General features: G+C 47.8%; 9 non-coding genes and 1 pseudogene across 9 annotated transcripts in view; all 10 read left to right on the top strand.

The window, feature by feature from the left end:
• Positions 1–7,888: 7,888 nt before the first annotated feature.
• On the top strand, positions 7,889–8,007 carry LOC143951352 (5S ribosomal RNA). Its single transcript, XR_013266632.1, has one exon. It is a non-coding gene; the product is annotated as a 5S ribosomal RNA (ribosomal RNA).
• A 109-nt stretch (positions 8,008–8,116) lies between these two features.
• On the top strand, positions 8,117–8,235 carry LOC143954506 (5S ribosomal RNA). The gene has a single exon (XR_013269492.1). It is a non-coding gene; the product is annotated as a 5S ribosomal RNA (ribosomal RNA).
• A 109-nt stretch (positions 8,236–8,344) lies between these two features.
• Positions 8,345–8,463, top strand: LOC143943741 (5S ribosomal RNA; annotated as a pseudogene).
• Positions 8,464–8,572: 109 nt separating this feature from the next.
• LOC143951148 (5S ribosomal RNA) lies at positions 8,573–8,691 on the top strand. The gene has a single exon (XR_013266447.1). It is a non-coding gene; the product is annotated as a 5S ribosomal RNA (ribosomal RNA).
• A 109-nt stretch (positions 8,692–8,800) lies between these two features.
• On the top strand, positions 8,801–8,919 carry LOC143950413 (5S ribosomal RNA). Its single transcript, XR_013265817.1, has one exon. It is a non-coding gene; the product is annotated as a 5S ribosomal RNA (ribosomal RNA).
• Positions 8,920–9,028: 109 nt separating this feature from the next.
• On the top strand, positions 9,029–9,147 carry LOC143950706 (5S ribosomal RNA). Its single transcript, XR_013266049.1, has one exon. It is a non-coding gene; the product is annotated as a 5S ribosomal RNA (ribosomal RNA).
• Positions 9,148–9,256: 109 nt separating this feature from the next.
• On the top strand, positions 9,257–9,375 carry LOC143946704 (5S ribosomal RNA). Its single transcript, XR_013265235.1, has one exon. It is a non-coding gene; the product is annotated as a 5S ribosomal RNA (ribosomal RNA).
• A 109-nt stretch (positions 9,376–9,484) lies between these two features.
• Positions 9,485–9,603, top strand: LOC143953697 (5S ribosomal RNA). Its single transcript, XR_013268755.1, has one exon. It is a non-coding gene; the product is annotated as a 5S ribosomal RNA (ribosomal RNA).
• Positions 9,604–13,367: 3,764 nt separating this feature from the next.
• Positions 13,368–13,486, top strand: LOC143951261 (5S ribosomal RNA). The gene has a single exon (XR_013266550.1). It is a non-coding gene; the product is annotated as a 5S ribosomal RNA (ribosomal RNA).
• A 109-nt stretch (positions 13,487–13,595) lies between these two features.
• The window catches only part of LOC143953997 (5S ribosomal RNA), a 119-nt gene continuing 86 nt past the window's right edge, over positions 13,596–13,628 (top strand). Inside the window, exon 1 of the ribosomal RNA XR_013269028.1 lies at positions 13,596–13,628. This exon is cut by the window's right edge and continues 86 nt beyond it. This is a non-coding gene — a ribosomal RNA (5S ribosomal RNA).

Genomic DNA, 13,628 nt, shown 5'->3' with positions numbered 1-13,628 from the left:
TCACCTGTGTCCTGCCACTAGACACACACTGCCCAGACTACTAGATGGGGAATTCTGCAGCAACCCAAGCCATGGCCACCCCATCACCCTATGAATTTGTAATTAATATGATCCCTGGCCCCCAGGTAGAACCATTTTGGACACAAGTCCGAGAAAGGTGTCAGCAATTGGGGATACATGACCCAGGGCCATATGGTCCTTGTACTGAGGAAGACTGGCAGGAAGTAAGTAAAATATGCCAAATCCACAAAAATTCGTACCCTCCAGGGAAGTGAGAAAATATTCAATATATAAAAGATTGTTACCATGCATGGGATAAATGTCTACACAAATATAAAAAGAAGCATATTAATAAAACTACAAAGCTTACTCCAAATATAGGACCCAGTGCTATGGCTGAAGCCCCTGCACCCCCTTCACCTCCCCCTCCCCCGCCTCAATGTCCACCCCCACCTTATGTTATGGTAAAAAACGAGGATGGGACGCCAGGTCCATACCTTCAATTATATCCTTCACTGGATCCTGTAGTCCTAGCCGCCATAGCACACACCACAGCAACACCACAACAAGTGGCCCAATGGGAACAAATAAGTAGGGGCAGAGAGGAAGAGGGGAGACAGGAAGAAGTTACAGGACAAGAAGAAGTGGGTAGTCCCGAAATGCAGGAATTAGAGGCAAAAATAAAAGAGTTTGAAGAGAAGAAAAAGGAGGAAGAAGAGAGAATAGGGAAAAGGAGAACTGAGTTAGAAACACTTATGGAAGACCTAAAACAAAAAGAAATAGTCCTCAATGAGGCAGAAAAGGTACAAGTGGATAGGAAAGTAGAGTTAGAAATGTATCAGAAAAACTTGGAAGTAAGGGAGAAGGAATTTCAGGAGGGAAAAGAGAGAGAGGTACATAGGATGGAGGACTTACAAAAGGAACTAGAAAAGTTAAGAAGGCAATTAGGGAAGAAGGAGGAAATGTTGAAAGAAGCGCAGGATAGGATTATAGCACTGCCCCCCACCACTACAAGAAGCCATACAAAAGAGACACCTATTCCCAAAACTGAGAAGTCAGGTCCAATTAGTAAAACAGGGACATTATCCATAGAAGAGGAAACTGAGAGAGAAGCAGTAGGGGCTTCACTCAAAGCACCTTTGATGACCATGGGGAACACCGAGGTGCATATACCATTACCTTTGGGTACACTCTCCAAAATAAAAGAACTATGTCCCAATCCCAAGAAGTATCCACGAGATGCAGGTACCTTTCTGGCAAAATATAGTGCAGGCACAGGGCTTGACAAAGATGACATAAAAAGTATTCTTAGCATTGTAGACCCAGACAGCCCAGAAGTAGCCCCTGTAGACGACCTATGGACAGCCCATATCCAGACCGATAAGGATTGGATATCCTTTTGGAAAGGCATGGGAGGTCATTGGTCCAAATTATACAAAGGATCATCTGCACTCCAAGAACTGATCCTAGCCAAGCAGGGACCTAAAGAGAAATTCTATGATTACTGTACCAGAGTATACTCCCTATGGAAAGCTGTAGATGGGGTCACACCACAATTATTTACTACTACCATCATGTCGGGAGGCGATCCCAAAGTGACGCACTTGCTCAAATTCACAAACCCCAAATGGGCAGAGCAAGCACCTGATGAATTCATGAAGGACGCTAGGTCCAGAGAGACTTCAGGAGTCTTTGAACAAAAAGGGGGAATTTTCCCCTCCTTGACACAAACACAAACCCTAGTCACACCTGAAACCTCATCCTCACCACCGCACCTCATGACCATGCAGCCCTACCCACCTGACCAAGGATGTTTTAATTGTGGGGAACAGGGACATTGGAAATCGCAGTGCCCATATAGACAGAGGGCGAGCTATCCAAGGGGCAGGGGAAAGGGGTACAATGCTGCTAATCGCCCCCCCCTCACACTACAAGGTACCCCCAATATCCGCCACCTCCCCAAACACCATCTCAAAACCATGCGCTTGCACAGCCACCCTACACCCCAACCTCTAACAGACCTCCCCCTCGAATCCCTATGCAGTGGCCGTCTACCCGACAAACACACCCCCAATAGGGATGCCTAGAGTATGTTCCTTCCCTCAGTCTGGTGTGCCACAACCTATCATGGAAGAGTCTACCACAAGTTATATTACACGTAGACAACCACATAGTGTGTTTCCTGCTTGATTCAGGTGCCACTTTTAGCTCATTAAATGATGAGAGGTATGACACACCACTGTGTACTGAGGGACACTCTATTGGAATAAATGGGACATCGGTCACTCATTCCGTCACCCCGCCTTTACCAGTCTCTACCCCGAATGGACTAGAGCTATGTATGCAGAGTTTCGCTGTCCTGACTTCCTGTCCAGTGTCCCTAATGGGCAGAGATTTACTATCCCAGTTGAACATTACCATTAAGTTTGACAAAGACGGCTCCCTCACTGCAAGTTCCCCTCTTTGTGACTTACACAGCCCAAAAAGACATGCACACAGGAGTTTCTTTCTGATGATACCTTCCTCCCTTGACCATCACACAAAAACAGAAAACAAAGGTAGTGTGGGCTTTATTAATTGCACACCATATGCACCCCAAATGCGATCAGATGCAGGGATACAATATCAAAAACAGTATCCCCTACCCCCAGAGAAAGTCAAAGGCATCTCCCCTCAAATTAATGATTACATATCAAAAGGTATCCTGAAACCAATCATCAGTCCCTGGAACACGCCCATTTACCCCGTAAAAAAGGCCAGTGGGGAGTGGAGACTTGTACAAGACCTAAGGGCAGTTAACAAACAAGTGATTCCACTTCCACCCCTAGTCTCAGACATCACTTTTATCTTCTCATGTATACCGGCACATTCTCTATGCTACACAGTGATTGATTTAGCAAATGCCTTCTTTAGCATTCCCATTGCGGAAGAGGCCCAGCCTATGTTTGCCTTCTCCTGGACGGAGGGTCAGTTGACGGGTCAGTTGACGGGTCAGTTGACGGGTCAGTTAACCTGGGCACGCCTACCTCAGGGGTATGTTGATAGTCCTGCTGCCTTCTCTATGGTACTCAATGAGACTGTCAAATCTTGGACGCCTGAGCGAGGGTCGGTGCTAATACAGTATGTGGACGACTTGCTCTTGTGCAGTCGCACTGCTGAAGATTGTGCGGTCGATTCCACATCTCTGTTGAACCATCTAGCCCACATCGGGCATTTAGCATCCAGAAAGAAGATACAGTGGTGTATGCCACAAGTGGAATACTTGGGGTGCATACTGAAAGGGGGAACAAGGATGGTCTCCCCCAAACGCGCCGCAGCCCTACAAGCTCTGAGCCCCCCAAAAGACAAGGCAGCCCTGCTCTCATTCTTGGGCGCTGTGGTGTATTGCTGCCAGTGGATCCCCGACTGTTCTCATTATGATGGCATACTAAGAGAGGCCACCGCCTCAACAGCCCCAAGGCAGGTTGATTGGACAGAGGAACGGCTTAAGGCCTTCCAGGCCCGATTGAACAGTTTGTCATGTGCACCCGCCCTGGGGTTGGTAGACTATGGTAAAGCTTTTCAACTATACTGTGTAGTCTCGGGGACCTCTTTTGCCGCGGTCTTGACACAACAGCATGGAACAGGCTACCGCCCTGTCTCCTACCTATCTAAAAAACTCCCCCTTCAGGTTCAAGGCATGCCATCATGCCTTCAGAATTTAGCCGCCTGTGCTATGGCCGTACAAGATGCCAACAAAATGGTCTTGGGACACCCGATGACGCTTTACACCACACATTCTGTCACCCACCTCATACAGAACATGAACACCCAACACATGACCTCACAAAGACTCAGTGGATATGAGATTTCCCTCATGAACACAGACAATCTGTCTCTCAAATATGTTCCCGCCAACAACCCTGCCGTCCGTCTCTTGCACTCCATGTTACGCCTACCACAAGACCCAGACCAGTTTCATGACTGTATAACACGAGTGGAGTCTATCACATCACCAAGACCAGACCTCACCGACGTACCGATTACCAATGCAGACGATGTTTTTGTGGACGGTAGTTGCTCCCGTCCCTCTGATTCCACCTTCCAAACAGGATATGCAATAGTCCAGTTGCCAAACAAGGTATTAGAAGCCAAACCACTGCCCCCCTCTTCGGCTCAGGTGGCTGAACTAGAAGCCCTCACCAGGGCCTGCATTTTATTTACAGATAAGAAGGTGAACATTTACACAGACAGTAGATATGCATTTGGGGTGGTGCATGACTTCGGAGTAATATGGGCTAAAAGAGGTTTTAAAACAGCGGATAATAAACCTATTTCCAATGCTACCCAGATTGAGGCACTTCTTCGGGCTATTTTGCTCCCAAAAGAGGTGGCAATAATTAAAGTAAAAGCACATTCTTCAGATAATAGCAAACTTTCCAAGGGAAATGCTTTAGCTGACCGAGAAGCGAAAAAGGCAGCCCAGTCCTCCACCCAGGAGCCCACCCCCACGTCTATGTACTTTAAGGATCATTTCACCTGTCCTAACTTTAAATCTGTAGTGGCACAAATGCAATCATTAGCCACTGAGGAAGATGTCTTGTATTGGGTGAAGGCTGGCTTGACCAAAGACCCAGAGGGTCTGTGGTCAAAAGAGGGGAAGATATTGGGAATACCTGAGGCAAGCAGTATTCTAATTCTCTCCTACCTTCATGGTCCAGGACACATAGGTGCCGTCCCTTTAGCCACTATGTACACCAAATCTTTCTGCACAAACGCCTTGAACAAACAAGTCAAACTCCTGACCACAAGTTGCCTTACCTGTGCTCAAAACAATGTGCAGGGCAAACGGCATGGCCTACATGGTCATCTACCCCCACCAATAGGTCCCCTTACAGATTTACAAGTAGACTTCACACACATGCCAAAACAAAAGGGGAACCTAAGATACCTGTGCGTTGTCATAGATTTTTTTAGATAAATTTTCAGGCTGGGTTGAAGCCACTCCCTGTGCAGGTGAGACAGCCAATATAGCAGCAAAATGCTTGCTGAATAACTGGATTTGTAGGTTTGGCATACCAACATCTATTTGGTCAGATAGGGGACCTGCATTCAGCTCCTCAGTTACCCAGGCTGTGGCTAAATTGTTAGGGCTGCAATGGAAACTACACATCCCCTATCACCCTCAAAGCGCAGGGGTAGTTGAAAGAATGAATAGAAATATAAAGGATAAATTGAAAAAGGCCACAGGGAGCACAATGAAGGGATGGCTTGATCACCTCCCTTCTGTGCTATTCCAGATTAGAACGGCACCCCACGCCAGAACGAAACTTTCACCTTTTGAAATTTTGATGGGAGTCCCCGCAAACATAGAATTACCCCCATTAGACCAAGACACTGATATTGACATTTATTCCCAACAGGAAATGTACGTGAAAAACCTGGTAAGTATGCTTCATGAAATGAACGAACAAGTTTCTGTCACCTTCTCTCCTCTCTCCACAGAGCCAACACACCCCTTCATCCCAGGAGATCAAGTGCTAGTCAAGCAACTGGCCCACAAAAAGAGGATCGGACCAATCTACTCTGGACCTTGGAAGGTTGAAAAGGTGTCCAGAACTGCGGTCCTGACTGACCAAGGAAACACCTGGATCCACGCCAGCAGGCTGAAAAAGTGCCCACCGCTTCCCACAACCCCCGACCCCCCACCTATTGAAGGAGAACCCGACCCACCCGAACAGCGACCGGAACTGCAAGAGATTCAGGAAGGCATTGGACAATTAACCCTTGAAACCCTACATGATAGCGAAGAAGAAGGACAAGCATAAGAACTTGTAGAAATGTTTTTACCTTCAGTGTCAGGGAAGGCTGTATGCCTTTGGGGTAGTCTGGTACTACTTGTATTCCTGCCCACATGGTTTATAGCCAACTGTATATATCATCCAAAAGACTTAGGTCTATTAAAAGGGATATGTGGACCACCTAAGATGAATAATACCCCCGGCCAAAGACATAGTAGAAGTATTGTACCCGTTAATGAGTCACCTAAGGGACTGACTGGCAAGATGTTACTACTAAAATTCAAATATAGCTATGCTCAAAAATCCGGTTTTGAGAAATGCTGGATTTGCAGCAAGCTACATCCCAGTACAGCTAGAATCCCTCTCATGGCAGTCCCCTTGAATTTTACCCCCCTCCTTAATGGAACACCCCCTATCGTCCTAACGAATGTTACTAGGACCCTTCCAAATAAAACCCTCACTTTCCAAATTATAGGTAGAAGCCACTTCCCAGACTGGTGTTTCCGACTGGGAAACACCACAGATGGAGCCGAGGTTTGCAAACAAGCAAAACTTAACATTTCAATGACATCGTTTAACAGTCCTTCTTTCTTCCATACTTCAGATCCCACCCTAAATGCCACCTTTTTAGACTTTCTTAGCTCCAGTACCAAGACTACAATACACCAATTAATGTCAATTCTGGTGCTCTCTGGCCTTTCTGATACTCTTAGGAACGTGTTCCATAAACGGCCCCTAGCTCTAGGAAATACCATATATATATGCTGCGGCAAACTCTGTCACCCCTGGATCCCAACCAAACCCCAGGGGTGGTGTTACCTTGCAGCCCTGGTTCCTATCATGGGGGTATTAGGGGATAACAAGGGAAGTCACCTCCTTGAAGCTAGCATGCATCCTAGATATCCCCTTAGACACCGTAATAAACGAGAATTGTTTTTAGAAAAAGATATGGCCTGGGCATGGTTCCCTTCCTGGACAGGGTGGGGAATTGACCTAATGAAAAGATTAAATAATTACACTGGCATAATTGATGAGATTCTGGAGGAAAATTCTGATGACATAACCAAACTAAATCTAGAAACTAGGGCAATTAGGAAGCAACTAGAACTACATGAGTTGGCTATAGAAAGTATGAGTGCAGCCCTTACTGGCCTCTGTGAGACTACTGAGGATTATGAGTGCTGTACCTGGATTCATAATACCAGCATCGAAGTCCCAGACTACTATGACGTTATTGCCCAACACAGGGAAGAGGTAAATAAACTACAGAAAGAGGCAAGGAACATAGGAAAAAACTGGGATCCCTTCTCGAGCAGTTTTAGTTTTGGGGGATTAATATCTTGGCTCCGAAATGCTGCCATGACAATTGTCACTGTGATTCTCTTCATTCTATTTTTATATGCCTGTTATAAGATAATCAAATGTTTATGTAAAAAGGGAAACACGGCCGCTCCGAAGGATCTGAAACTCACTTCCATTGTTAAGGATCCATCGGTATGGTATAAAAACCAAGAGCATAAGGGTTCGGAGTATGAAGCCTGTGCTATTAAATTAGAAAAGGAATGATCATTATGTAAATCACAGAATGATCAAAGGGAGGATTATAAGGGAATACTTATTAAGGTTACCAAAAGATGTACTAAGTCAAAGGTCTAAGATAATATGCTTAGACGTGCATTTCAATAAGTTCAGAATTAAGATGCAAGATGTTGACATATCAGGAAGCATCTGTCTGCGGTGAGAGGCACAAAGCTAAGATAGGACTGGTTACGCAAGAATATGGTCAGTCAGCAGATGTTGAAATGACGAAATAACTATCAGAAGATTGTATTTCACCTTTGACTTAGATAATGTCATGAGTTTAAGAAAATTGTCGATGTATGTATGAATTACCTTATTGGCCCCCCCCACAGGGCTGTGCTTTAGCTCAAACTGCATAAAACTACTGTGTGTGCTCCAATATACACACAGTCATTATTCACGTACAATCGTGTATGTGTGGTGTCTGTCCACCGGTGATCGGGACCTCCGCTCTTCCATCCTAGCCTAGGCTACCAGGGGTATTATTAAGAAGACGAAGCACCTAACAGTAGGTAGGGTGCAAGATCGCCTACGGCCATATCACCCTGAATGCGCTCGATCTCGTCTGATCTCGGATGCTAAGCAGGGTCGGGCTTGGTTAATACCTGGATGGGAGACCGCCTGGGAATACCAGGTGCTGTAGGCTTTTTTCCATTATGTTGTTGGCTTTGGCGACCTGCTGTATTTTTCCTCTCGATTCCCCGAGGTGACCACCTCGGCTTTTGTCAAGAGAGTTGTAAGTAGGGTGCAAGATTGCCTACGGCCACATCACCCTGAATGCGCTCGATCTCGTCTGATCTCGGATGCTAAGCAGGGTCGGGCCTGGTTAGTCCCTGGATGGGAGATCGCTTGGGAATACCAGGTGCTGTAGGCTTTATTCCATTATGTTGTTGGCTTTGGCGACCTGCTGTATTTTTCCTCTCGATTGCCCGAGGTGACCACCTTGGTTTTTGTCAAGAGAGTTGTAAGTAGGGCGCAAGGTCGCCTACGGCCACATCACCCTGAATGCACTCGATCTCGTCTGATCTCGGATGCTAAGCAGCGTCAGGCCTGGTTAGTACCTGGATGGGAGACCGCCTGGGAATACCAGGTGCCGTATGCTTTTTTCCATTATGTTGTTGGCTTTGGCGACCTGCTGTATTTTTCCTCTCGATTGCCCGAGGTGACCACCTTGGCTTTTGTCAAGAGAGTTGTAAGTAGGGTGCAAGGTCGCCTACGGCCACATCACCCTAAATTCGCTCGATCTCATCTGATCTCGGATGTTAAGCAGGGTCGGGCCTGGTTAGTACCTGGATGGGAGACCGCCTGGGAATACCAGGTGCCGTAGGCTTTTTTCCATTATGTTGTTGGCTTTGGCGACCTGCTGCATTTTCCCTCTCGATTGCCCGAGGTGACCACCTTGGCTTTTGTCAAGAGAGTTGTAAGTAGGGTGCAAGCTCACCTACGGCCACATCACCCTGAATGCGCTCGATCTCGTCTGATCTCGGATGCTAAGCAGGGTCGGGCCTGGTTAGTACCTGGATGGGAGACCGCCTGGGAATACCAGGTGCCGTAGGCTTTTTTCCATTATGTTGTTGGCTTTGGCGACCTGCTGTATTTTTCCTCTCGATTGCCCGAGGTGACCACCTTGGCTTTTGTCAAGAGAGTTGTAAGTAGGGTGCAAGATCGCCTACAGCCACATCACCCTGAATGCGCTCGATCTCATCTGATCTCGGATGCTAAGCAGGGTCGGGCCTGGTTAGTACCTGGATGGGAGACCGCCTGGGAATACCAGGTGCCGTAGGCTTTTTTCCATTATGTTGTTGGCTTTGGCGACCTGCTGTATTTTTCCTCTCGATTGCCCGAGGTGACCACCTTGGCTTTTGTCAAGAGAGTTGTAAGTAGGGTGCAAGATCGCCTACGGCCACATCACCCTGAATGCGCTCGATCTCGTCTGATCTCGGATGCTAAACAGGGTCGGGCCTGGTTAGTACCTGGATGGGAGACCGCCTGGGAATACCAGGTGCCGTAGGCTTTTTTCCATTATGTTGTTGGCTTTGGCGACCTGCTGCATTTTCCCTCTCGTTTGCCCGAGGTGACCACCTTGGCTTTTGTCAAGAGAGTTGTAAGTAGGGTGCAAGCTCACCTACGGCCACATCACCCTGAATGCGCTCGATCTCGTCTGATCTCGGATGCTAAGCAGGGTCGGGCCTGGTTAGTACCTGGATGGGAGACCGCTTGGGAATACCAGGTGCTGTAAGCTTTTTTCCATTATGTTGTTGGCTTTGGCGACCTGCTGTATTTTTCTTCTCGATTGCCCGAGGTGACCACCTTGGCTTTTGTCAAGAGAGTTGTAAGTAGGTTGTAAGTAGGTTGCAAGTAGGGATGAGCCGAACACCCCCCGGTTCGGTTCGCACCAGAACTTGCGAACGACCCCCGCGTTCGGTACGAACGTTAGAACCCCATTGAAGTCTATGGGACTCGAACGTTCGAATTGGAAAGTGCTAATTTTAACGGCTAATATGCAAGATAGTGTGCTAAAAAGGGTTTGGCGACCTGCCTCCTGCCTCAGGGGACATGGGTCACTGCAAAAAAAAGTTTTAAAAACTACCGTTTTGGCGGGAGCACTGATTTTAATGACGATTAAAGTGAAAAAAAAAAAGTGAAATATTCCTTTAAATATGGTGCCTGGGGGGTGTCTATAGTATGCCTGTGAAGTGCCACGTGTTTCCCGTGTTTAGAACAGTCCCTGCACAAAATGACATTAAACGGAAATAACACCATTTAAAACTGCTTGCGGTTTTAATGTTATATCTGGTTCCTGCAATATGGTTGAAAATCATTGAGAAACATGGCATGGGTAGCCCTCCCTGCCCATTACCAGCCTATTTGGGTCTTGTACACATATTAAGGGGAACCCCGTACCCATATTAAAAAAAGGAAATGCGTGTGGCCCCCAGGCCCTATATACTCAGAACAGCAGTATACAGGCGGTGCAAACAAGACAGGGACTGTGTAGGTTTGTTGTGTTAAGTTGAATCTGTTTGTCATTTTCAACCGGTACATTTTTAAAGTGTAGCTCCAGTCAAAAAAAATATCTTTAAGCTTTTTGGAAAACATAGGGAAGGGTTATCACCCCTGTATAATTTGTTTTGTCGTCCATCTTTTTTCATCTCACTTGCTGCTGTCTCCTTGCGTTTGCAAGTAGGAGATGTTTGTAAGTTGGATGTTTGAAAGTAGGGGCCTGCCCTATATTATAGCGGTATGTACTGGGTACAGAGCACGCAGACAGCACGCACTATCTCCTAACACTACTGACTGCAAGCTCTATTATTAACCACTTGTTAGCCCAATGTTTGCATAAAGTGAAAGATGAAGTTATGCTGAGTAAATAGATATCAAACATGTCACTCTTCAAAATTGCACATGCCCGTGGAATGGCGCCAAACGTCGCTACTTAAAAAATCCCCATAGGCGACGCTTTAAATATTTTTTTACTGGTTACATGTTTTGAGTTGCAGAGGAGGTCTAGGACTAGAATTATTGCTCTCGCTCTAACATTCTCGGCGATACCTCACATGTGTGGCACATGCGAGCACATGGGGACATGGGCGCTTTAATTTTTATTTTATTTTTTTATTGTTCATTTTACTTTATTTTAGTTTGACATTTTTTTTCCCAAAAATATATTTTTGATCACTTTTATTCCTATTACAAGAAATGTAAACATCCCTTGTAATAGGAATATGGGGTGACAGGTCCTCTTTACAGTGAAATCTGGGGGGGTCAATATGACCCCACATCTCACCTCTAGGCTGGGAAGCCTGAAATAAAAAATTAAAAAAAAGATTCTGGCTTTGATCGTACTGGCGAGTTGGTAGAAGCACCGGAGGGCGGTGAGGGGTGGGGGGCGTCTATGGCTGGGTACTTCAGGGTATCACCGAGTATGGCTGGGTATCTCTGAGTATGGCTGGGTATGGCAATTTATGGCAGGGTATTACAGAGTATTGGCGGGGTATTGGCGGGGTACTACAGAGTAATAGCAGGGTACTGCAGAGTATTGGGGGTACTGCAGAGTAATGGCGGGTACTGCAGAGTATTGGGGGGTACTGCAGAGTAATGGGGGTTACTGCAGAGTAATGGGGGGTACTGCAGAGTAATGGGGGGTACTGCAGAGTAATGGCGGAGTACTGCAGAGTAATGGCGGGGTACTGCAGAGTAATGGCAGGGTACTGCAGAGTAATGGCAGGGTACTGCAGAGTAATGGCAGGGTACTGCACTGCAGAGTAATGGCAGGGTACTGCACTGCAGAGTAATGGCGGGGTACTGCACTGCAGAGTAATGGCGGGGTACTGCACTGCAGAGTAATGGCGGGGTACTGCACTGCAGAGTAATGGCGGGGTACTGCACTGCAGAGTAATGGCGGGGTACTGCAGAGTAATGGCAGGGTACTGCAGAGTAATGGCAGGGTACTGCACTGCAGAGTAATGGCAGGGTACTGCACTGCAGAGTAATGGCAGGGTACTGCAGAGTAATGGCGGGGTACTGCAGAGTAATGGCGGGGTACTGCACTGCAGAGTAATGGCGGGGTACTGCACTGCAGAGTAATGGCGGGGTACTGCAGAGTAATGGCGGGGTACTGCAGAGTAATGGCGGGGTACTGCACTGCAGAGTAATGGCGGGGTACTGTACTGCAGAGTAATGGCGGGGTACTGCAGAGTAATGGGGGGTACTGCAGAGTAATGGCGGGGTACTGCAGAGTAATGGCAGGGTACTGCAGAGTAATGGCAGGGTACTGCACTGCAGAGTAATGGCAGGGTACTGCACTGCAGAGTAATGGCAGGGTACTGCACTGCAGAGTAATGGCAGGGTACTGCACTGCAGAGTAATGGCGGGGTACTGCACTGCAGAGTAATGGCGGGGTACTGCAGAGTAATGGCGGGGTACTGCAGAGTAATGGCGGGGTACTGCACTGCAGAGTAATGGCGGGGTACTGCACTGCAGAGTAATGGCGGGGTACTGTACTGCAGAGTAATGGCGGGGTACTGCAGAGTAATGGCGGGGTACTGCAGAGTAATGGCAGGGTACTGCAGAGTATGCACTGGTATTGCAGAGTATTGGCAGGGAATTGAGGGGTTAAATTCGGTGAGCAGCGATGTGGGCACTGCAGATGCAGCCCACATCGCTGCTGACACCGATCTCTTTCCCCTCCGCTGTACCGATCGGTACAGAAAGGGGAGGGAGGAACCGGCGTCATAACATGACGCCGGTTTGTTTCCAAGTGATCACTCCGTCATTTGACGGAGCAATCACGTGGTAAACGGCCGCTATGAGCGGCCGTTTACCGTGATGCGCCGGGTCCATAGGACCCGGCGGTCACGGATGCTCTCGAGTGCGCACACCTCGGGGCACGCGAGAGCAGAATTCTGGGAGGCCGTTAATTAACGGCCTCTCTGAGTTAAACAACCGCCCTGAAGCCGTTAATCGGCAATGGGCAGTTGTTAAGTGGTTAAAGCTAGATCACTAGCTATATAGGTGAGGTGAATATAGTGGTGTATACTGCAGTCAGGGCACAGACAACAACCACTACACAGCAGCAAGATAGGAAATCAGCCAAAAACGATTGGTGTGTACTGTGTTGAAGGTACACAGAACACCCACTGCTTCAGATGCAAAGTAACACACTACAGGAGGCCGCCTTAAAGGCGGCCTTATATAGTGTGGGGCGTGCACTACACAGTCTGAGCTATGATTGGCCACAGGCAGGATGCCTGTGGCCAATCATGGCTCTCCTCGCTGCCGGCGTTGCGATTGGCCAAGCATGCGGGGTCACAGTGCATGCTTGGCCAATCATCGGACAGCAATGCACTGCGCCAACGCAGTGCATTGTGGTCCGCGCGCGCGCGCCACTCGAATTTTGACGCGAACGGCCAAAACGTTCGGAATTCGCCGAACGCACGAACAGCCAATGTTCGAGTCGAACGTACGTTCGACTCGAACACGAAGCTCATCCCTAGTTGCAAGGTCGCCTACGGCCACATCACCCTGAATTCGCTCGATCTCGTCTGATCTCGGATGTTAAGCAGGGTCGTGCCTGGTTAGTACCCGGATGGGAGACCGCCTGGGAATACCAGGTGCCGTAGGCTTTTTTCCATTATGTTGTTGGCTTTGGCGACCTGCTGTATTTTCCCTCTCGATTGCCCGAGGTGACCACCTTGGCTTTTGTCAAGAGAGTTGTAAGTAGGGTGTAAGATCGCCTATGGCCACATCACCCTGAATGCGCTCGAT

Source organism: Lithobates pipiens, unplaced genomic scaffold, assembly GCF_037356315.1.
Source record: "Lithobates pipiens isolate NorthernLeopardFrog02 unplaced genomic scaffold, aLitPip1_a1.2 Scaffold_30, whole genome shotgun sequence".
NCBI classification, from domain to species: Eukaryota; Metazoa; Chordata; class Amphibia; order Anura; family Ranidae; genus Lithobates; species Lithobates pipiens.
Note: the sequence above shows the minus strand (reverse complement) of the source record. Positions and strands in the feature narration are given on the sequence as shown.